This window comes from Balaenoptera acutorostrata, chromosome X (assembly GCF_949987535.1).
Source record: "Balaenoptera acutorostrata chromosome X, mBalAcu1.1, whole genome shotgun sequence".
Classification (NCBI taxonomy): Eukaryota; Metazoa; Chordata; class Mammalia; order Artiodactyla; family Balaenopteridae; genus Balaenoptera; species Balaenoptera acutorostrata.
The window spans coordinates 36,431,478-36,453,752 of record NC_080085.1 but is presented as its reverse complement, the minus strand read 5'-3'; positions in this window follow the sequence as shown (position 1 = coordinate 36,453,752).

Genomic DNA, 22,275 nt, shown 5'->3' with positions numbered 1-22,275 from the left:
TAAAGATTTTTCAAGCAGTACTGTTTCTTTCGGCCGGCCCCTCCAGGGTCGCACTACGGCCCGGGACTGTGTTCCATACCCCTCGCCTCTGGAGCAATGTGAGGGCAGAGGCGGCACCAGGACGGGCAGAAGTGGGGGAGGGGAGGCCCGAAAGGATCTGGCACACCACGCCGGGGAAGGAGCTGGGAGGTCGGGATTGGAAGGTTGCGTGGCCAGGACAGAGTTAATCGCGCGAGCCACAGTCGCGTCGCTCAGAGTTTGACTTGGGCCGCTTGTTTTTGTTCCATTGTGAACCGAGGCCGCGCCGCCGAGTGCCCGGATGATGACGTCACCAGCCTCCCCTTTTTCCGGGATTGTGGGGGGAGGGGTATCGGATCTCGAGGCCACGCGCTGGGCGGTCGCACCCGCGGTGGCTGGGGGTCCCGGCGGCAGAGCCGACCCTCGTCACGTGTCCTGTGAGCCGGCCAGGCCCATGGGGCGGGTACCTTGGGGGGGTGGGCAGCGGTGCGAGGTGCTGAGGGCCGGCCACCTGCTCCTTGCCGATAGGGAGAAGGTGTGGCTATCTCTTGCGGCGGGAGGGGGGAGTTGGGAGTGGGGTGCCTTCCCCCCCCCACAAAGAAGCAGGTGCTCTGAGAAATTCGTTCACGTGGTTCTGCAGCACCCGTGCCTGAAAGCACTTGGGCTCCTTCACAGCCTGTGACCGACCACCCTTTGGCCATAAGAGCCTTAAAACACAGCAGCAAAGAAAAAATTATAAGGTGCCACTGATGGCATAGCCACTAGGCAGTACTAAATGTACCAAGATTAGCCTCTTTTTGCCAAATCATTAACACAATTCAGTGTTAGAACCCGGAAGGGCTTTATGAACCCATGACATCCATTATGTCATGGACTATTTTCTACATGTTTATATTCCAACGTGAAGCCTATCAGGCTAATCTCAAATAAATGGAGTGCAAGGAACAATACAGTGTATCTCAGCTGCCCAAATGAAGAGAAAAGAAATGCAACTCCTAATTTAAGCACAGATATCCTTTTGACATAAAAATGCTTGTGGACACCAAATTGCATGCAAAATCATAGCAAAACCCTATAAAACATTTTGTGTGGAACAGAGTTGGATTTAGTTACGCTATAATTATGTTACTTTGTAGTACAAAGTTGTTAAAATGGAATCCAAACTAGTTTAGGGTGACACTGGGAGAGCACAATGATACCAGTATCTTAAATTTTGAAACCATTTCCCTATATAGTAGTAGACTATACAAAGTTTTCACCATAAAAATCACCTAATAAGGTGTCCAAGACACAAAATTCATAGGCCTAATAATTCACACCACATTTTATCTTGTTTTTGTAATTATTTCCATGAATGGCTTGTCTTCTCCACTAGCTTATGAGCTCCTAAAGAGTAGACTACCATCCATGTACACTGTAAGTTTGCTAAGTGCATGGTGGTTTTATTTAATCCTCAGAACCCGCCCGGTGAGATAGCCAGAACATATATTGCTATCACTGAGTCTAGATAACAGAAAGGGTAAATGATTTGCCCATGGTCACCAGACAGGATTGGTAAATGTTGAACATAGGTCTTTTAACCCTATCAAAAATGCACCTTTAAAAGGCTGTCCCCTCTCACCAATTCTATTCAAGATTGTACTTGTGGCTCACATGAGGGAAAGAAAAAGAACTATAAGGCATTCAGGTAAGAAAGGAACGATTAAACTACTTCTATTGGCAGATGACATGATCTTGTATATAGATAATCCTGGGGAATCCAGTATAAAAAACTATTAGAGCTAATAAATGAGTTTAGCAAGGTTGCAGGATATAAGGTCAATATTTAAAAAATCAATTATATTTTTATGTACCAGCAAAAAACAATCTGAAAACGAAATTAAGAAAACAATTCTACTTCCAATAGCATCAAAAAGAATAAAATACTAATGAATGAATTTAAGTGAAGGACAAGATCTGTATACTGAATACTACAAAACATCATTGAAAGAAATTAAAGACAAAAATAAATGGAAAAACAGCCCATGTTCAAGGATTAGAAGACTTAATATTGTTAAGATAGGAGTACTCCCCAAATATATCTACAGTCAGCCCAATCCCTACCAAAATCCCAGCTGGCTTTTTTGCAATAAGCACATGAAAAGATGATTTACATCACTAGTCATTAGGGAAATGCAAATCAAAACCACGATGAGATGCCACTTCACACCCATTAGGATGGCTATTATCAAAAAATGGAAAATAACAAGTGTTGGCAAGGATGTGGAGAAACTGGAACTCTTGTACACTGCTGGTGGTGAATGTAAAATGATGCAGCCACTGTGGAAAAGTTTGGCAGTTCCTCAAAGAGCTAAACTTAAATCATCATATGACCCAGCAATTCCACTCCAAAGTATATACCCACAAGAATTGAAAGCAGGGACTCAAACAGATACTTGTTCACCCATATTCTTAGCAGCATTGTTCACAATAGCCAAAATGTGGAAACAATCCAAATGTTCATCAACAGATGAGTGGAAAAACAAAATATGGTATAAACATACAATGGACTATTAGTCAGACTTAAAAAGGAATGAAATTCCAATACCTGCTACAACATGGATGGACCTTGAAAACATTATGCTAAGTGAAAGAAGCCAGACATAAAAGGTCACATATCGTATGATTCCACTAAATGAGGTACCTATAATAAACAAATTCATAGCGACAACAAGTAGGATAGAGGTTACCACGGTTGGGGGGAGGAGAGAATGAAGAGTAATTGTTTAACAGGTACACTGTTTGTTTGGGGTGATGAAAAGTTCTGGAAATGGAAAGTGGTGGTGGTTGCACAGCGCTGTGAATGTCCTTTAAGCCAATGAATGGTACACTTTAACATTTCACGTTATATATATTTTACTACAATTTTTTTTTACAGTGGGAAAATAATCAGTTTCATATGCTTTAGCCTATAAGCTATACCCCCACCAGTAGTTCTAGGGGGACTTAGTCTATCAAGTCAAGCTCACCAGCAACTCATTCCTTCCTATGCTCTGTGGAGCTACCCAGTGTGCACCGTGGCTCCCAGGGTGGGTGTGGCCTACAGGACTGCCCATTTTTGACACCTTCCACTCAGTTAATGGGATAAGAAATGAACAGTTCTAAGTTTAAAGAATAGGTTCAATGTCACAGTGCAGCTCCTTAAAATCCATATAGTCCAGGCCTTCCTTCTTATGTCTTTTGTTTTGGTTTCTCTTTTCTAACACCTGTCCTTTAGCTTTAAAACTAATTTTTTACTTCCTGGTTCTGACTCGGTAGAGCAAAGCCTTATTATATTACATTTCCTCATAAAATTTCCCAATGCACTCTTATTCTTCCCCGCAGAAAAGCTTGAAAGTATACTCATTTTTTACGAGTACACTTACCTTAAAGAATAGACAGAATTTCCTGGATAAGTTGTTATTATTTAATACTTTCAGGGCTACACATTTCAAAGTTCTAAAGACAGTGTTAGATGCTTCATACCTGCAGAGACGTCTTCTGGGTTAATGGCCAAGCTAATATAAAAGAGGAGGGAGCTTTGATAATATGTCCCCTAGAGAAGGCTTTGTGGTTTGAATGGAATGAGGAAAGTCCACAATGACTATTTTTAACATAAAAATATGAGAACTAAGAATCTGAGGAGATGGTCCCATTTCATCTTCCTTCATGACAACAGGCAGAGGATGTAGCTAGGGAGAACAAGGTACAACATAAAAGATCTCAGCTGATAATATGCTAGTGCTCAAGGATATTCAATTGAATTTTAGACACCAGTGCCTAGAACAGACATGCTTAAAAATAGCCTGTCCGTCCTGCTCCGGGAGGATCTCTCTGAAACGGACTTATTCCCAGCTAAGGACTTGGACACAGTCCAGGGTATTATTTCACTTATTTTACTCTAGAGCTTTTCGATCTCTTGGGTTTTATTTAAATTTTGAAGGTTTCTATTTCATATATTTTATGTAAACCACCACAGTGCAAAATAATCTGATCCTTTTAATTTGTTTTTACTAGCACAGTCTTGCTTATTTCATCTAGGCCAAAGAAGTACATATTTTCCCTGTTGGAGAGTAACAACTATGCCTCTGGAGAAGACAGGTGAATTGCTTTAGCGTGACTTAGGGCTGCTAATTATGCCTCACTCCTGCCCTTATGCTAGCTCTAATAAACTCAGAGCTCCTAACAGTGGTATAGCTCAGCTCTGTCCACGTGTCTGTCCAGAAGATTCCAAATTTTCCAAGTCTTACTTAGCTAAAATATATGATTTAAATATGGACCTGCAAAGTCAGCCTGATTTTCTCAACCATTTTCACAATCAAAACTGCACTGCAGTCACCCAGCTCAACCATTTGGTAATTCAAGTCAGACAGCAAGTTAAATTCTTACTACATGCAGCCTGGTGAAGCTTCAGCTCCAGTCTTGCTTTCTGCCTTAGCACACCTTCCAAATCTCTCAGCCAGCCTGGAAGTTTTGTAAAAAGGCAATTTTTCAACCAATTCTTCCTTTTGCTTGTGTTTCTTCGAAGTCTACTCTAGTTTGGAAATATTATTGCTTATCCCAGAAAAAAGTCAACACTGTTAAGCTCTAAGGCTCTGATCACCAATTTCAACATGTATGGGGGTGGGGGGAGGGTCTTTCCCCACATCACCAACTAACAGTTCTCCGACACCAACTGGGTGTCCTACCATTCAACCCAATTCTGACACTATCCATCCAGAGACAGCATCAGATCCCACAGGTTAAGGGCTCAGTCCCACAAGACTGCCCTCCACCTCAGATGCCAATTGCAAGTCCAGGTTGTCACATGTGCTTCTTCTGACCAACCAGCTACAGACTGGAGGTTCCAACGACACCCTCCTTGGGTTACAGGTTAAGGGCTCAGTGCTACAAGACTGTCTCCTCCCCCCACTTCAGAAGCCAATCAACAAATCCAGAATGTCACCTGTGCTTCTGAGGTAATGGCTATAAATCACAGAGGTTCCCACAACACCCTCCTTGGGTTTGATTAATTTGCTAGAGCAGCTCACAGAACTCAGAGAAACATTTTACTTATTACATCACTGGTTTATTATAAAAGGACAAAACTCAGGGACAGCCAGATGGAAGAGATGCTTAGGATAAGGTATGGGAAAGGAGCATGGCATTTCTATGCCCTCTCCAAGCGTGCCATTCTCCCCGAATCTCTGCATGTTCATCAACATGGAAACTCTCTGAACCGTCTTTTTCGGGGAGGATTCATACCATAGGTGTGATTGATTAGCTTAATGGCCATTGGCAATCTCTTCATTTCCAGTACCTCCCCATCTCAGGAGGTTAAGGGGTGGGACTGAAAGTTCCAATCCTCTAATCACATGGTTGGTTTCCCTGGCAGCCCCCATCTTTAGGTGCTTTCCAAGAGTCACCTCATTAACATAAGCCCAGTTGTGGTGGAAAGGGGCTTGTTATGAATAACAAGACACCCATTTTACCTTTATGGCTCGGAAGCAATAAAGTTTCAGGAACTGAGGACAAGAGACCAAATATTATGACAAAAGATGCTCCCATTGCTCTTATGGCTCAGGGAATTCCAAGGATTTTGAAAGCTGTGAGCCAGGAACCATGGACAACAACCAAATATATAAGAGAAATATATTTTGGTCATCTGAGCAACAAAATATATATTTCTTATAAATCACAATGTCACAGGCTTATAAACAAATATGCTCATTTGCTACTAATTCATATACTACAGCATTATTAATCTGAATCTTACCAAATTAAAACATGGTATTCAGACAGAAACTGTCTAGAATTTTATGCTTGCCCTGTCATTGGAGGAATGAAAAAAAGGCATTAGTGACATCAACAGTATAAACAAAATTATGAGAGAATTATCTACAATCTAGTCTCTCTACACTACAGTTGTTTTGAACATTTTAGAAAATTCTGTTGAAATACTAAACTCCTAAATCATTCTTACTTATTAAAGTAGCTTCTCTAAGGCATTTGAAACCAACATAGGAATGACCTGAATGTTCTGTTCCACACAGATCTTTCTAGAATCAAGAATGAAAGGGCAAGTTAAAGAGGGGCCCCTGGGTGACTGTACTGCAAGCTACCAAAGTTTGAGATTCACTTCCTTTAGGACTTCTAAGACAGAATTCATCTGTTAAGAACGATAATATATATTCTAGTATAAAATTATATTATATTAAATATATAATATAATAAAAATGCCATTTCTCGAAATATATTCTGCAAATCAAACTTTTCACAAACACACAAAGAGGCTTACTTTCAACCAAAATTGGTGAGGTTTTTAGTTTTTTGTTTTTGCTTATTTATTTTTGTATTTTAAACATTGTATTTTTTTTTTTTTTTTTTTTTTTATGTGGGATCTTCCCGGACCAGGGCTCGAACCCGTGTCCCCTGCATTAGCAGGTGGATTCTCAACCACTGCGCCACCAGGGAAGCCCCCAACATTGTATTTTTGACTGCTAGAAACAGCTATTTTTTTTCTTGGCTCTTAGGTATATTTTTTTCCACATTCTTTTTAGATAAGATTTATTCTTTTTAGAATGCAAACAATGATTTGTCAACTACTGAGCATCAATTCTTTCCCTTCTCAGTATTTTTAGGCTCATTTCAGGACTTCTTGCTTCTTTTTTTTTTAAATTAACTAATTAATTTATTTTTTGTTTTTGGCTGCATCGGGTCTTAGTCGCAGCATGTGGGATCTTCGTTGAGGCATGTGGGATCTTTCACTGCGGTGTGCAGGCTCTGCGTGGCGGTGCGCAGGCTTCTCTCTAGTTCTGGTGTGCGGGTTTTTCTCTCTCTAGTTGTGGCATGCAGGCTCCAGGGCGCGTGGGCTCTGTAGTTTACGGCACAGAGGCTCTCTAGTTGAGGTGCGCGAGCTCAGTAGTTGCGGTGCGCGGGCTTAGTTGCCCTGCGGCGTGTGCGATCTTACTTCCCTGACCAGGGATCAAACCCGTGTACCCTGCATTGTAAGGCGGATTCTTTACCACTGGACCACCAGGGAAACCTCTTCTTTTTTTTATTGTAATTAAAGTATAGTTGATTTACAATGTCATGTTAGTTTCAGGTGTACGGCATAGTGATTCAGTTATATATATATATATAGAATCTGAAAAGATTCTTTTCCCTTATAGGTTATTACAAAATATTGAGTACAGTCCCTTGTGCTATAGAGTAGGTCCTTGTTAATTATTTATTTTATATATAGTAGTGTGTATATGTTAAGGACTTCTCTCTTCTTTCGGGGGTTGACCTACATAGTGCAGAGGACATCACGGCTCTGGTCTTGGGATTGCAGACTCAAAGTAACTGTTTGCAGAAGGTGCTACTGTTTGAGGCTGTGTTGCTCACTCAGTTTGCTCAAGGACTGGAGAGAAAAACTGCACTGTTTCCAAATCAGCCAGTCTTTTCTGCTTGGTCAAGTCCTTCAACAAACTTGGGATTGCATATCAAAATAGTGATTTATGATAGCTTTTAAAGGTGTGCTAAAAATGGTAGTGTAATAGGTGGTATAACCAAAAGAAGCAGGCCTGGTCCGAGCATTGTTCTTTAAAAGGGCTTTTCACTTAGTTTACCTAATCTAGACACCAGAAGCTTAAACCAAACAAAACCTGCATGTGTGTCACAAACAACAAACATTACTGTAAATGTAATATGATGACATTACAAAATGTCTGACAGACGGGAGAAATTTGCCTTACTTCCATCACCAAAAGTGATGCCTTACTTCCATCACCATTGACCACTATTATTTTTTAGTATTTCCTTCTAGATTTTTCTGTATGAAGTGTTTTTTTTTAAATTATAGAAATAATGTAACTAAATTAAAGGAGTTTGGAAAATTGAGAAACAAATAAAAATAACCCCCATAATGCTAAAATGTGATTGCTATAATTTTGGTGTATTTTCCACTAATCTTTTTTTTTTTTATAAATTTATTTCTTTATTTTTGGCTGCATTGGGTGTTTGTTGCTGCGCACGGGCTCTCTCTAGTTGCAGCAAGCAGCGGCTACTCTTCGTTGCGGTGCGCGGGCTTCTCATTGCGGTGGCTTCTCTTGTTGTGGAGCACGGGCTCTAGGTGCACAGGCTTCAGTAGTTGTGGCACACGGGCTCAGTAGTTATGGCTCGCAGGCTCTAGAGCACAAGCTCAGTAGTTGTGGTGCACAAGCTTAGTTGCTCTGCAGCATGTGGGATCTTCCCGGACCAGGGCTCGAACCCATGTCCCCTGCATTGGCAGGCGGGTTCTTAATCACTGGGCCACCAGGAAAGTCCCTCCACTAATCTTTTAAAATTGTATTTTCTTTATTTTAAATAGTAGGTGTGTATACATACCCTTTTTTAAAACAAACATTCTTTCACTTCAAAGAACATTCAGCAAATGTTAGCATGCTATTTCTTTTCTGCACCATGCATTTTTCACTTAAACTATCTGGCAGATCTTTCCATATTAAGACATCTAGAGCTGACTGTTTTGATTGCATAGTATTCCATTAGGTGGATGCAGCATAATTTGGATAGTCAGTCATTTACTGATGCATATTTGGCATGTTTTTAATCTTTTGCTCTTATAAGAAAATGCTGACTTCCAGCTTCCCATCCAACATGTAAGGAACTTGGAATTCATTACTCCCACCCTCACAAGAAAAAAGGTGAATAGACTGAAAATTAACAACTCCTTTTAAATCCATCAGAAAACTGAGATCACAGGGCTGACTGCTGCCCCCCAAACTGGAGAGACAGGCAAATACACAGAATCACAGTTTACCAGAGCAGAAGCCTTGGAACAGAAGCCCACAGCTTCTGTTTCCTACCACAGTACTGAGGCAGGAAAACTTAAACTGTAATTGATAAATCACTGGAGGTTCAGTGTGGAAAAGCTAGAGAGCTAAAAATGCCAGGTTGGGGTGGGGAGGGTCCCATCTTAGGAGGGCCCCCATAATTTTGTAAGTTTTACCTCTAGGAGTTCCACCATGTTTTGTGCAGACTGAAGAAAAATCCCCTCCTGACACTCAGTAGGGGGAGGGAAAAGTAACCTTTATGAAATATGGCCAGAGTAGTCTGTTCTTCTTAACAAAGGCCTGCTCTCAAGGGAAACTTTTTTAACAGTGCCTAACTACCTTGGGTATTACTAGAGCCTAAATGATGAAGGCTGGGACATTGGTCCCTCTAGCCTTTTACAAGAGGGAAGATAAATACTCAACTCCAGCCCGCTCTAGCCTTCCTGTTTCACCTAAAGGGAGGGAGGGGGAAAGGATGAGGAGCACTTGGGAAGGTCACAGTTCAAGGGCCCAGGCTCACTAAAAGACTAAGACCTAATCATAGACTATAGAATGCTTCCCCTCCCCCACACTTTACCACCACATCACTAAAGGGCCAGTTACCACAGTTCCTTTTTCCCAGTACATCATGTCCGGCTTTCAACCAAAAGTTACAAGGCATACCAAAAGACAAAAACAGTTTCAAGAGACAGAGCAAGTATCAGAACAAAACTCAGATACAGAAGAGATGTTGGAATTATCAAACCAGGAATTTTCAAAAAAATCTATGATTAATATGCTAAAACCTCTGGTGGGAAAAATGGACAACATTAAGAACAGACAAGTAATGTAAGCAAAGAGTTGGAAACTCTAAGAAAGAATCCAAAGGAAATGCTAGAAGTAAAAAACACTATAACAGAAATGAAGAATGCCTTTGATGGGCTATCAGTAGACTGGACATGCCCAAGGAAAGAATAAGTGAGCTGGAATATATGTTAACAGAAACTTCTAAAACTGAAATGCAAAGAGGAAAAAAAGAATGAAGAAGACAGAACAGAATATCCAAGAACTGTGGGGGCAGTTATAAAAGGTATAATGTACACATAATGGGAATAACAGAAGGAGAAGAAAGAGAAAAAGGAGCAGAAGAAATGTCTGAACTTACAATTGGTGAGTATTTTCCAATATTAATGACAGACACCAAACCACAGATCCAGGAACCTCAGAGAATACCAACCAGGATAAATACCAAAAAAATCTATACCTAGGCATATCATACTTAAATTGTAGAAAACCAAGGACAAAATCTTAAAAGAAGCCAGAGGGGAAAAAAACCTTACCTATAGAGGAGCAAAAATAAGAATCACATTGATTTCCCTTCAGAAACCAAGCAAACAAGAAGAAAGAAGGATTGAGTGAAATATTTAAGTGTTGAAAGAAAAAACCACCAACCTAGAATTTGGTATCCAGCCAAATTATCCTTCAAATGTGAAGGAGTAATAAACACTTTCTCAGACAAAGAAAATTGAGAGGATTTGTTGCCAGTAGATCTGCCTTGCAAGAAATGTTAAAATTAAATTCTTCAGAAAGCAGGAAAATAACATAGTTTAGAAACTTGAAAGAAAGAAAGAAAGAGAGGGAGGGCATTAGAAAAGGAATAAATGGGGAATTCCCTGGTGGTCCAGTGGTTAGGACCCTGTGCTTTCACTGATGAGGGCCTGTGTTCGATCCCTGGTCGGGGAACTAAGATCCTGCAAGCCGTGCGGCACAGCCAAAAAAAAAAGAAAGAAAGAAAAAGAAAAAAGGAATAAATGAAGGTAAAATAAGATATTTTATTTTTCTTACTCTTAATTGACCTAACAGATAACAGTTTGTTCAAAATAATAATAGCAACGTTAGCAATAATAACAATAATTAATAAGTGTGATAGCTAAAGGATAAGTGAAATGAATGACAGCAATATTATAAGGAACAGGGCAGGGGGGAATTTGGAATACTCTGTTATAAGGTACTTGCACTACTCATGAAGTGGTATAGTGTTATTTGAAAGTGAACTTGGACTAGTTGTAAATGTATATTGCAAACTCTAGGGCAACCACTAAAAAAAAAGTGTAACTGATATGCTAAGAGAGGAGAGAACATGGAGTCACATATAAAATGTTCAGTTAAAACCAGAGAAGACAACACCCCCATGTTCATTGCAGCATTATTTACAATAGCCAAAATATGGAAACAACCTATGTGTCCATCAACAGAAGAATAGATAAAGAAAATGTAGTATATACATATACAATGGACTATTAAGCCATAAAAAAGAATGAAATCTTGGCATTTGCAAAAACATGGATGGCCTTGAGGGTATTATGCTAAGTGAAATAAGTCAGACAAAGACAAATACAGTATGATCTCACTTATATGTGGAATCTTTAAAAAATAAAACCATGCTCATAGATACAGGAACAGATTGGTGGTTGCCAGAGATGGCGGAGGCTGGGGGGTGATGGCTGGTGGTAGGTGGGCAAATGAGTGAAGGGCATCAAAAGGTACAAACTTCCAATTATAAAATAAGTAAGTCATGGGGATGTAATATACAGCATGGTGACTATAGTTAATAATACTGTATTGCAATATTTGAAGCTCGCTGGGAGAGCAGATCTTAAAAGTCCTTATCACAAGAAAAAATTTTTTTCTGTAACTATGTATGGTGACAGATGTTAACTAGACTTATTGTGGTGATCATTTTTCAATATATACAAATATCAAATCATGTTGCACACCTGAAACTAATATAGTTATATGTCAGTTATATCTCACAAAAAGAAAAAAGGCAGAAAAAGAGAAGACAAAACACACACACACACACACAAAACAAGGACAATGAGTAGAAAACAGGAATAAATATTAATCCAACCATATCAATAATCACTTTAAGCATCAGTGGTCTAAATACACCAAATAAGGGACTTCCCTGGTGGCTCAGTGGTTAAGAATCCACCTGCCAATGCGGGTGACACAGGTTTGAGCCCTGGTCTGGGAAGATCCCACATGCTGTGGAGCAACTAAGCCCATGCGCCACAACTACTGAGGTCTGTGCACCTAGAGCCCGTGCTCCACAAAAAGAGAAGCCACCGCAATGAGAAGCCCGCACACCACAACGAAGAGTATCCCCACTCGCTACAACTAGGGAAAGCCCGTGCACAGCAACGAAGACACAATGCAGCCAAAAAAAAAAAAATGTATATATATGCATGGCAAAAAAGCACTTGAAAAGATGCTCAATATCATCATTACCATTAGGGAAATGCAAATTAGAACATGAGAAAACAATACATACCTTTTTTTAAAAAAAATATTTATTTGTTATTTATTTGGCTGCACCGGGTCTTAGTTGTGGCACGCAGGATCTTTTAGTCGCAGCATGCGGGATCTTTAGTTGCAGCATGCGAACTCTTAGTTGCAGCATGTGGGATCTAGTTCCCTGACCAGGGATCGAACCCAGGCCCCCTGCATTGGGAGTGCAGAGTCTTAACCACTGCGCCAGCAGGGAAGTCCCCCAACTGCTTTTTTAATGTCTCCACGTGGATGCTTCACAGGCACCTAAAAAATCACATGCTTGAAACTGAGTTCTCAATAGTCTTTTACGGGAAATCTATTCTTCCAAATTATTCAAGCCAAAAACCTTGGGATCAACAAATTCTGATGTCTCTACCTTCAATATAAACCCAGAATTCAGCCACTTCTGACCACCTGCACTGCCAATACACTATTCCATAGCACCCTGTGGCAGAGATTGCTAGCTGCTCACCTAATCCGGGCTTTCCGCTTCTTCTTGGGGACACATTTCCCAGCCTCCCTTGCAGTTAGGTATGGCCAGACAATGAAATTATAAACAACGGAATGTGAGAACAAATTTCATGTTCCACTTTCAGCCTGACCATGTAAAACTCCCAAGCATACTCCTATATTCTTTCTCCCCTTCCAGCTTGCTACAATAGAGATTGCTCTCTACCTTACCCCTACGGATGACCTTGGTAGCCATGTGTTGAAGATAGCGAAGTCCTGTCAGCCTAGGTTTCTGAATGACTGCATGGAGAACTGTCCCAGTGACCTGTTCACCCACCCAGTACTCTAAGATGAGCAATAAAGAAATTTGTTTGTTTGAGCCAGTGGGCAATGGGAGACTGATATTGGAGGATGGAAAGATGGAGAGTCTTATTAAGTGGCAGCAAAATGCTTGATTAAGGTAACGCCTGTATTAAAAAGAAGTGCGGGGGCTTCCCTGGTGGCACAGTGGTTAAGAATCCGCCTGCCAATGCAGGGGACACGGGTTCGATCCCTGGTCCGGGAAGATCCCACATGCCACAGAGCAACTAAGCCCCTGCGCCACAGCTACTGAGCCCACGTGCCACAACTACTGAAACTTGCACGCCTAGAGCCTGTGCTCTGCAACAAGAGAAGCCACCGCAATGAGAAGCCCGTGCACCGCAACAAAGAGTAGCCCCCACTCGCCACAACTAGAGAAAGCCCACACGCAGCAACAAAGACCCAATGCAGCCAAAAATAAATAAATTAAAAAAAAAGAAGTCAGTCCAAGTGCCTCCTGAGTCGATGGCTTTAGGGAAACAGGATGGAAAGCAATGTTAATAGTGTGTATTGATGGTTACTTGCTGTGTTTAACAAGGTATTATTACAAGAAAGGGAAAAGCTCAGGCCAGAATTGGCGGCTTCAAGGGCAAAAAGGAAAAGAGATAAGAAATTGGGGAATACAGGGCTAGAAAAGCTCCTGTTTTTGAATCCCAAAAAACAAGAGAGAAAAAGGCTTTGTGTGACAGAGTGTAAAGGACGGGCGCTATCAGGACATGCTGATGGCCTTGCACATCTCCATATAGGCCAACATAAGCAAGGCCTGTGAGCAGTCTGACCCGGACTTGGCAGAAGGCTCTGTGATTCCTCCTGGAACAGGGGGAGATAAGGACGGGAGGGGCTGCCAGGCAGTTTCTGCCCACTATCTTGTGGGAGACTGCCACAAGGCCATTTCTCACCCATCTCCCTGGTTCTGGGGAGGGCAACACTTTCTACCCTCCCCACTGTTCCGCTATGGTTCAGCTGCTAGCTTCCGTGGCTGTCTAGAAAACCGCTTGGCTGTAGTTTAGAATTGGCTTCTCCCCAGCAGAACGACTTAGCAGGCCGGTGGGCTGTCATTTGGCTCCTCGTATTCAGCGTTACGCTGTGGAACTAGGGACGTGGGGAGCGGAGACCATGCTGACCTCGCTTATGTGGTCTCTGTAATATACAATCTAAATGCATTTGGCCTCATTATCTTTTACCAGCCTAACAGCTGCAATAGTATCAGCCACCAGGCCGCAGCTTAGGGACTGCTTGAGCACTTGACACAAAGGCACATTAAGACTCCTCACTTAAAAAAAAAAAAAAAAGACTCCTCAGTTAAACAGAGGGACTCTTCCCTGAAGCAAAAATCAGACTGAGTATAAAATAGATAACCAACAAGGACCTACTGTATAGCACAAGGAACTATACTCAATGTTTTCTAATAACCTATAAAAATATATATATATGTATAACTGAATCACTTTGCTCTACACCTGAAACTAACACAACATTGTAAATCAACTATATTTCAATTTAAAAAAATTCTTCTTTTAAATCAGATTGAGGGTGGTGGTGTCCCTCGTTCTTATCCGAGCCTGTTGTTTGAGACGGCAGCAAGGTAGCCACCATTCATTTGAAAAGGGAAAAGCATGGGAAGAAGGAGGCAAATACATAAAGCAGACTTAACTATGTCTAGGAAAGAACTTTGAATATGGTTACGGAACGGGAAACTGCCTAGAAGCAAAAAGATCAGAGGCCTACCCAGGTTTGAGGGAATTGAATTGCCAAAGAAACCGGGAGCCCAGTCTGGAAAAGCTTGGAGGTTTAAAACAACCCTTGGGCAGGAGTGAGCTGGAAAGCTGATGTACTCTGCAATCCCCATCATTACCTCTGACCCCATATCCCACTTGCCCCCCTCACTCTGTATTCCAACCAGCCTTCAGACCATTCCTTCAACACGATAAGCATATTCTCACCTCAGATCCTAGGCCTTTGTTGTTTCCCTTGCCTGAAAAAAATTTTTTTCCAGATATTGACATGGCCAAGTACACTGTGGATCCCAGCCCCAGGTATGCTTAGGGGTAATTGAAAGAAACCCCTAGGTCTAGCTTTTCTCCTGCAGATGCCACTCCCACTGGCACAGGGTCCATTGTTAGTGGCATAAAACAAAAGCTATGGGTAACCTAATTGCTCTGCCCCGGCGTCAAGCAAGGACTTCAGAGCCCCCCAAATGCAACTACAGTAAGTCCCCTATATACAAACTTTTAAGTTGCGAACTTTCAAAGATGCAAACGTGCATTCGCATGTTAATTCACGTGTCTGGCGTACATTGTCACGTGCGTGCATCCTCTACAAGTGGTTGTGCTTTTGTGCACTTTACTGTACAGTACTGTATAGAGTACAGTAGTACAGTAGCTTGATTTCAAGCCCGGGATGTCCAGAAGCAAGCATAAAAGCAGCGGTGATGTAGCTGGTACTAAGAAGTGCCAGCTGTTTATTGTACTACTGTACTTTTCAAGGTACTGTACTGTAAGATTAAAAATGTTTATTTTTTGTTTGTTTTTTATGTATTATTTGTGTAAAAAGTATTATAAACCTATTACAGTACAGTACTATATAGCCGATTGTGTTTATTGGGTACCTAGGCTAACTGCTGGACTTACAAACGCGCTCTCGGAACAGAACTCGTTTGTATGTAGTGGACTTACTGTAATTATTTCCTGGAGTAGTTAGGGGCTGTCCCATAGGCCCAGGAACAAGCCCATATCAACAGTCTCTTTGAGACTGCTCTCAGGGGACACCACAGACACTGCTGCCACTCTGAAGGCACCCCTTTGGTGTCTCCTGCGGCATTACAGTTAGTCCTGCCCTGGTAGCCCCACGGACAGTAGGGTGCAAAAGGTGCCTGGTGGTTTGTGGGGTGGTTGGGGTGAACAGCTAGCTTTCTCCCCACTGGGTTATCCTCTGCTAAAGGGGCCCAGAGCAGTGCCAGATGGGAAATGTAGGCTAAGGCAGCTCTACTGAGTCCTGTAGTGAGAAGGGCGTTGGCACCTTCCTAGTACTCTTGCCTTTTATGTGCCCTGAGATCCAATTTCCAATGTGGGGAGGTTTCCCCAAACAAACAAGCAATTCTCGGACACCAGAAGGGTGTCCAAGAATGCAACTCAGGTCATCTCAGTTCTGACGCCATCTACCCAGAGACAGCATCAGATTCCACAGGTTGACGGTTCAGTCCTACAGGACTGCCCCCGACCCACCCCCACTTCAGATGCCAGTCACAAGCCCGGGCTGTTACCTGTGCTTCTCACAAACTGGCTATAGATTCGAGGTTCCAACCATGCCCTCCTTGGCAACTCAGTTCAGACACCAGTCCCAAGTCCGGGTTGTGACCTGTACTTCGGACCAACTGGCTTGGTTCCAACAACCCCCTCCTTGGGTTCGATTAATTTGCTAGGGCAGCTCACAGAACTCAGAGGAACATTTTACTCACTAGATCACTGGTTTCTTATAAAAGGCTACAACTCGGTAAGCCAGATGGAGGAGATGCATAGAGCAAGGTGTGAGGAAAGGGTGCAGAGCTTCCATACCCTCCCTGGGCTCAGCACTCTCCCCACGTCTCCACATGTACACCAACCCGGAAGCTCTCTGAACCCTGTACTTTTAGGTGTTTATACAGGCTTCGTTACACAGGCACGATCGATTAAGTCATTGGCCATTGGTGATGGATTCAACTTCCAGCTCCCCTCTCCTCCCCTGATATCAGGAAGTGGGACTGAAAGTTCCAACCCTCTGATCAAAAAGTTGGTCCCCCTGGCAGCCAACCCCCATTCTTAGGTACAAAAGCCACCTCATTAACATAATAAAAGACACCTTTGTGGCTCTCATCACTTAGGAAGTTCCAAAGGTTTTAGTAACTGCCAGAATTGGGGACCAAAGATATATATTTCTTACTATAGGTCACAGTATCACAGTTCACTCCCTGGTCTTCAGATGTGGATCCCTACAGCAAAACAATCATAAAAGTCAAAAGATACCGGCCCATTACTAGAATCCCATTCAGTCATTAATAAATATCCAATCCAGCATCAGATCGTATGAAAATGTCTCACAGGGAGAGGCCACTCAGGTTTGCAAGATTCAGTTTGATCTTGTCAGGTTCCAAAAGCAAGAGTGGTGTCAGCAGTATATGGCCTCATCCTTTCAGGCATCTGGTATGAGACGGTATCACCTCTTGCTCTGAGCCTCTTTTGAGATGTTAACATAATATTGGATGTCCCTCATTACATAACCCATTTATTTAGTCATTCCCTTACCCTCAGCTACTATTTTTTCCTTCTCTCCATTTATATCCAAATTTTCCTACCTTTGGAAGGGACATTAGTTTCGGTCACGGTGCTCGTCTAGATCGCAGGCAGCAATACTAGTCTAGAAAGCGCCTCCCCCTCAGTGCACATCTAGTCAGATAAAGTTACACAGGCACAGAACTAGCGGGCTATCTTTACCTCCAGGCAATATAGCTGCATCCACTGTTAATCCCAATTTTGTCAGATGGGGTGAAGGCACATCCTGCCCCATCAGGCCCTCAGGAATTCTGACACAGAGGTTAAAAACACAGTTACAGTTTCTTGCTCAGGAATCATCCCTGTTTCCAGCCCTGGTCCTGTGGCCCCTACATCAAGTAGGGAGAAAAAAAAGCTGAAGTGATGTGGGGAGAAAAAATACCAGCACCTTCCCCTTTCCCCCAGATTCACCAGAAAAACAGAGAAATCTACCCAGTGAGGAAACCCTTTAGCCCCACTCATGTGAGTGGTGAAGGCGTGGAAGCCAGTCCTTCAGGCTTCTATCCCCCGTTATAGACCACCACTGTTCTAACTGCCCCTTTCGACTCTCTGTCAAACTCTGAGGAGGATACCTCGCTGTCCATCCTTGGACATTATGAGCTGGTGAAGTGTGCTCCTTGGTCTGAAGAAACGATGCTCGGATGTCCAGATTGGTGCGCTCTCTTGTGCTCGGGTTCTTTCCTGACACCCTGAGCATTTGCATCTACCGCCGGGTATGCACAGCCCAGGCCAGAGTCAGCATCATGCCTGTCAGGACCCATTTGGAGCCCCCAGCGCTTCCAGCCTCAGCCTCACTTGCCAGCTATGGTCAAGGCCTTCCCACCAGAATCTGCCACGCAGCCCTCCGCACTCTCTGTCTCTCTTGCTGACAGAACAGCTCTTACTGGCATCTTGCGCCTCTGAGGGAACAAGAGGACTTCATGGAGATCCAGACCATCGCTGTGTTGCTGCAGCGTCCCCACGTCCACTCATCTCATAGACCCAGGTGGCCACCTCCAGCGAGCACACAGGGATGAATATCTGCTGGTTGATTCCAGTCACCTCCCAAACCTGGAAGGGGGTTCTTCCGACGAGCATCGACGTGTCCTCCTTTAATGCACCCCTCAAATTCCCATAGTGATTTCCATATGGGCATCCCTTTAATAGGCCAGGTTTCCATTGCCCTCTGTCTGACTGTATGGCCAGGCCATTGGCCGCTGCCCATGAGTCAGTAAAAACCCAAAGACAACATTGTTCAATTCTTCCATCACTGCTTCCCACAGAACTGATTTGTTTTTACCTTTTTCGATCAAGGATATTGTCCATTTACTGTGGAACTGCTGTCCACAAACCAAGCAGCTCTTTGTCTGTTGAGAACTGTTTACAGGGCACTGTCCAAATGATGATAGAATCCAGCAGCTCCTCACACAGTTCCAGAGTCAGTCCTAGGAGAAAAGAAGCTCCCCGCTCCTAACTATCTCCTCCTTGCATTCTCCCAATAACAAGATCCTGTATAACCCATTTCCATATTGTTCTGGAACTCTTCTGGGCACTCCATCCCGGTTAGAGTGTTTCTGACATCACCCGAGACATTGTGGGCATTTCGGTTTCAAGATCACTTTAAGTCCTTCAGTCATAGGGGTAGCTTCAATTAATAATGCCCAATAACAAGGTAGTAAATAGCCCTCAAATGGAAATTCTCTAGTTCCAAGTCCCTGTTGTTGCCGGGAGTGCGCATGCGCTCTTGCCGTTAAGTCCCAGTCTGCATTCCACTTAGGGCTATGGCGCAGAGGATTTGTCCCTACTGGCACTCCAGCTGTGTGGGCTCAGGCAGTCTTACTGGTTCCCATTTAGCAAGTGCCATTAATATTGCTCGAGGGGTGGAGTTACGTGCTTTCTGTTTTACAATCCTCGGTGGGGGGAACATTCCCCAGTCAGATACAACGGCCGTCCCCATGACACAATCAGGTAAAAGAGACACCACCACTTCACATAAAGCCTGTTCCAACATACCAATTCTCCTACAAACATTTACCTTAATTCCACCATCAATTACGTTCCTAAGTGTAGCCTCTGTTAGAACTTCATCCACAGGTTTGGATTTTACAGCACTAGGGAGGGGAAGTGTTCCCCAGCCAGACGTAATAGCCATTCCCATAAAACATTCAGGTAAAGCTGACACAACTTCTTGACATAATACCTGCTTACACATTTCAACTTTCAGGATTCTATCGACCATTACATTTTTACTTTCTCTCTATCTAATCGTAGCCCGAGTAAAGGCTTCACCAATGGGTTCATGGGATTCTCATATCAATGAGTACTGGAAACTTCTCTTCTCCACCCCTGTCCATTTTACTGACTCTTGTGTAAAAGGCTTTAGGTCCCCAGCGAGTGGTCGAGCCTAGGGACCCTGCCCCTTTTGTCAATCTTTATCTTGATTAATAGGCCTAAGCACTGCCCCAAGCAATTACTGGTCATGTTTCTAATTATGATGTTTGCTTTCCAGATTTGTTTTTTTAATTAATTAATTTATTTTTGGATGCCTTGGGTCTTCGTTGCTGTGTGTGGGCTTTCTCTAGCTGCGGAGAGAGGGGGCTACACTTCGTTGCGGTGCGTGGGTTTCTCACTGCGGTGGCTTCTCTTGTTGTGGAGCCTGGGCTCTAGGCACGCGGGCTCAGTAGTTGTGGCGCACGGGCTTAGTTGCTCTGCGGCATGTGGGATCTTCCCGGACCAGGGCTCGAACCCGTGTCCCCTGCATTGGCAGGCGGATTCTTAACCACTGTGCCACCAGGGAAGTCCCGCTTTCCAGATTTTTAAATTTCTCTAGACTGGGGTAAATAAAGCCGACTTGTTTGGGGCCCTTTAATATTGGGGGTAAATAGGGGTCCTTTTGGCCCACCCAACCTTAGGTAGTGCTATGTTAAACCTTTGTTTTGGGGAGTTTGGTAGCCTACTGGTTAGGATTCCGGTCTTTCACTGCCGTGGCCCAGGTTCAATCCCTGGTTAGGGAATTGAGATCCTGCAAGCCACACGGCGCGGTCAAAATAAATAAAATAAATCTTTGTTTTAACCCCATCAATGTCCATTTTATTCATCCCATTTCTTAATAACCATCTAAAGAGTCCCACCCTACTGGGACGAGTCCCCGAGACTCTCCCTTTTTTTTTCCCTTAAAGCTATTATTTATATAATTCTCACTCCAGAATTTCCATCTATTTCTAGTGGGTTTTTTGGCCACACCGCGTGACTTGCGGGATCTTAGTTTCCCGACTAGGGATCGAACCCATGCCCCCTGCAGTGGAAGCGCCGAGTCTTAACCACTGGCTCGCCAGGGAAGTCCAGGACTCTCCTTTGTGATTCCTCTTTGTTTCACCCCAGTCAATATTCACCTTATTTCTTAAAAACAATTTAAAAGTTTCCACCTAATAGGGAAGAAAAGTCGACTCTCCTCTCAGCATCTTCCCATTCTCTTGTTAATTAACCTAAAGTTTTAAATTAGCATCTGTAAGACCCTTGAGGGGAAGCAGAATAGCAAATTCTTTACGACTTCCCAAACTAGTTCACAATTTTCTAACAACAAGGCTAGATGTACCTCCCCATCCCCATTCATCCTTTCTCTTCCCAAAACACAAGTTTCTATGAGACAGGGCCGTTCTAGCAAATCCCACTTCACTGACACCCATTCTTGGATTCCTGGACCCAATTTGAATGTGTGTGGGTTTTTTGGTGAGAGGGGGGTGCTTCCCACACAACACCAAATAATTCTCGGACACCAGTAGAGTGTCCAAGAATTCAACTCAATTCTGACACTACTTGGAGACAGCATCAGATTCCACAGGTTAAGGGTTCAGTCCTACAAAACTGACCCTCACCCCCACCCCCCAACTTCTGAAACTAGTCGCAAGCCCAGGTTGTGACCTATACTTCTGACCAACTGGCTAAGTTCCAATGACCCCCTCCTTGGGTTCAATTAATTTGCTAGAGTAGCTCAAAGAACACAGAGAAACAATTTACTTACTAGATCACTGGTTTATTATAAAAGGATATAACTCAGGAACAGCCAGATGGAAGAGATCCTTAGGGCAAGGTGTAGGGAAAGGACGAGCAGCGTCCATGTCCTCTCCAGGAGCACCACTCTCCCCAGATAACCACGTGTTCACCAACCCAGAAGCTCTCTGAACCCCACCGGTTTGGGTTTTTAAGGAGGCTTCATTACTTAGTCAAGATTGATCAAATCATTGGCCATTGGCAACCGATTCAACCTCCAGCTCCCCTCCCCTCCCTCCCCTCCTCCAGGGTTAGAAGGTGGGACTGAAAGTGCCAACCCTCTAATCACAAGGTTGGTTCCCCTGGCAACCAGCCCCCATCCTTAGGTGCAGTTCTGGAGTCACCTCATTAACATAACAAAGACACTTTTGTTGCTCTCATCACTTAGGAAATTCCAAGGATTTTAGGAACTCTGCTAGAAATGAGGATGAAGATCAACTATATATTTCTTTCTTATTTTTTAAAAATAAATTTACTTATTTATTTATTTTTGGCGGCGTTGGGTCTTCGTTGCTGTGCGTGGGCATTCTCTAGTTGCGGCGAGCGGGGGCTACTCTTCGTTGTGGTGCGTGGGCTTCTCATTGCGGTGGCTTCTCTTGTTGCGGAGCACAGGCTCTGTGCGCATGGGCTTCAGTAGTTGTGGCTCGCGGGCTCTAGAGTGCAGGCTCAGTAGTTGTGGCGCACAGGCTTAGTTGCTCCGCGGCATGTGGGATCTTCCCGGATCAGGGCTCGAACCCGTGTCCCCTGGATTGGCAGGCGGATTCTTAACCACTGTGCCACCAGGGAAGTCCTATATTTCTTATTATAAACCACAATATCACAGCTTGCAAATTGGAACTACATTTTGGAAGACATATTTTTAACATCTAATGCAGGTTTAAAAATATGCATTCTCCCTGACCCAGCATTTCTACTACTCTGTATCTAACTTAGAGAAACACTCCTAAACTGGTACAAAGACACAGAGACATGGATATTAATCATAG